Source organism: Momordica charantia (assembly GCF_013281855.1).
Source record: "Momordica charantia cultivar OHB3-1 chromosome 11 unlocalized genomic scaffold, Mcharantia_2.0 BLBB01000011.1, whole genome shotgun sequence".
Lineage (NCBI taxonomy): Eukaryota > Viridiplantae > Streptophyta > Magnoliopsida > Cucurbitales > Cucurbitaceae > Momordica > Momordica charantia.
This window is the reverse complement of record NW_028275159.1, coordinates 21757841-21760437: the sequence shown is the minus strand read 5'-3', so window position 1 is coordinate 21760437 and position 2597 is coordinate 21757841.

Here is a 2597-nt window from a genome sequence, read left to right as displayed (position 1 = left end):
TTTTATGGCATAACCACAAGCTACATTACTTTTCAATTTGAGGGAAGAGAAATTATTGGCAGGAACACAGTGGGGCTGATGATTTTATATATGTTTGAAGTATTTTAAACATGTGTCAATCGATTAACCAGGAGGATAGATTTTGAACTTGCATCAAATCATTATTAGACGACAAATATGGGAAGTCAATTTTATTAGGAGAGCAAATATACGTCTCACATTTATTTGAAAGAGAAAGAACCGTATAAGTGAGTACAATCATTTCCCTTTAGCAAATAATAATTCAAATCTCAATTTATTCGATTTATGCCATTAATAAATTGATGGAAGAAAGTGACAGACAAATTTGATGAAATTAAATGGCAAATACGAAATAGAAAATCAAGATTTGAACAAAGTAAAGTTAGATAAATTCATAAAATTTGATACTTCAAGGTCACTTTATGTTTTAACCATTTGAGTGCAAATATATATATTCAGAATGACATGAGACATATGTTCTATAATTTATTAAACCAACCCCAAAAAAATTGCAAAATTTTTATTCAAATATAAGAAAAACATTGTAATACTTTTTTCAAGTTTAAAAGTCAAGATTGCTGTTTATCTAAGTTCATTGAAAGTTTAAGATAAAATTGGATAGTGGTAAATTTTGATTTTCTTTTTCTTACCTTTTTTTTTAGTTTAAGAATTTAACTAATAATAATAAAAAAATAGAGTAAACCAAAAAGGTTTAACTTAGGGAAAAAAAAAGGTAAAAATTTTATAGTGTAATGAATTAAAATTGCTAATTTAATATTAGAATTACAAAAAAGTCTTTTATGTAATTTCTATTTTGTTATCACAAAGGATTACTTATTGTCCATGTCCATGTCCATTAAAAAGGTTTTTGGACAGCATGACTAATTTGTCGTTCACTTGATTTTTATATCTAATGTACCTATGAACCATAATTGTTGGGCAGCATCATTTATTTTGCTAAACAGAAACAGAGAAAATTTTGAGTTTGATTGACAATCTAGTTTTTATTTCTTATTTTCAAATTCAGTCCATTTAATAAATTCAGTCAATATAAATTTGACAGATTTGTTTTTTAAAATTATTTAGGATTGTATAATCCAAATCGTGAAAATTAGGAAAACAACCGTTTTTATGTTCTTAGTGTTAAAAAAGATGTAGAATGATTATATTAAGGAAGGATAAAAACTATTATTAAATATAATATTTCATGTTACAAACTTATTTTATTTTTTAAAAAATTAAAAAAGGTAAAATATAGTATATTATAAATTATATAATATTGTAAAATGAGAATCAAGATTTATAACAAACATGTTTAGTAAGTTAATTAACATTATTTTAGATTTAACTAAATATCTAGTCGGTAAAGTACCACTAGTTTACAGAAATATAACTAAACATATATTGAACAATTTTTTAAATTGAAATTCAATTTTTAAATTTGCTACCAAACACATTGTTGGAGATGAATTCTCAACTTACACGTAGCATGTTATGGTTGGCTGTCCAACAGTACACGTGTCGCCCGTGCGAGTGTGTTTACCTCGGTCATGAATCCTCATGCCAAGTTGACCATATATCATGGTCGAGCCAACAAAATATGTTACTTGGACCACTTTGGCTTAGCTTATTCTTCGACAGACCTCGCGACATCACGCCGCACCTCACGGCAACCTTAAAGAGTCGTTGAGGCCTTGTCGGGACCATTGTCGGGGACGTTGCCTATAAATAGGACCATTCCGCTCCATTTCAAGGTACTCACGTTGGAGTACTCGAGCCGAATTGGGAGGGCCCGTACAAAGTCTGTGAGATAGTTCGGCCCGGAAGAAATATCATCGCCGACCTGAATGGCAACAAGCTACCTCATCCTTGGAATGCTGACCATTTACGTGTTTATTATCATTAAATGTAAAACAATCTAAGGTGGACTAGGTTGTACGCATTATTATAAACACATTTGTTAAATCTAAGTCTACCTCGATTTGTCAAGCTAAACTTAAATGGGGTCGAGACACGATATCATAGCTAGAAGTAAGTGATTCACTGCTCAGCTCGGATCACGCCCACCTCATGACTTATTAAGGATTCCTTACACGCACTAATTACTTAACAGGTCAGCACAAACGATGAACAGACATTACAGTTGAGATTCAAATTATAAAATGCTTCATTAATTGAAAAGATGAGGTTCATTACAAGACCGAGCCGAAGCGGCTTGAAGTTCCTCAGGTCAGACATCTAAGTTCGGCCCAGTACCCTCGTCAGTAAGGTTGTTAACCTGGGCATTTCCTTCATCATCCTCCTCCATAGCCACCTCGAAGGCTGCGTAGGTAGGGACCAAGTCCAACTCATGAGCCAACTTCTTCACTTCGGCTACCGCGATGTAGAAGCCCTTGTCAGCCAAGTCACGAACCAGATCGTTGAAGCCAGGAAGTTTCCTCATTGCTAATTTAAGAAAATCGAAGTTCTTTAACTTCGCCTCGAAGTTAGCCTTTTCAAAGGCACGTTTGGCCACCTCTGTGTAAACGCGCTCTTCAGCCGCCTTAGCCCGAGCCTCCATAGTTCGGATGTCAACC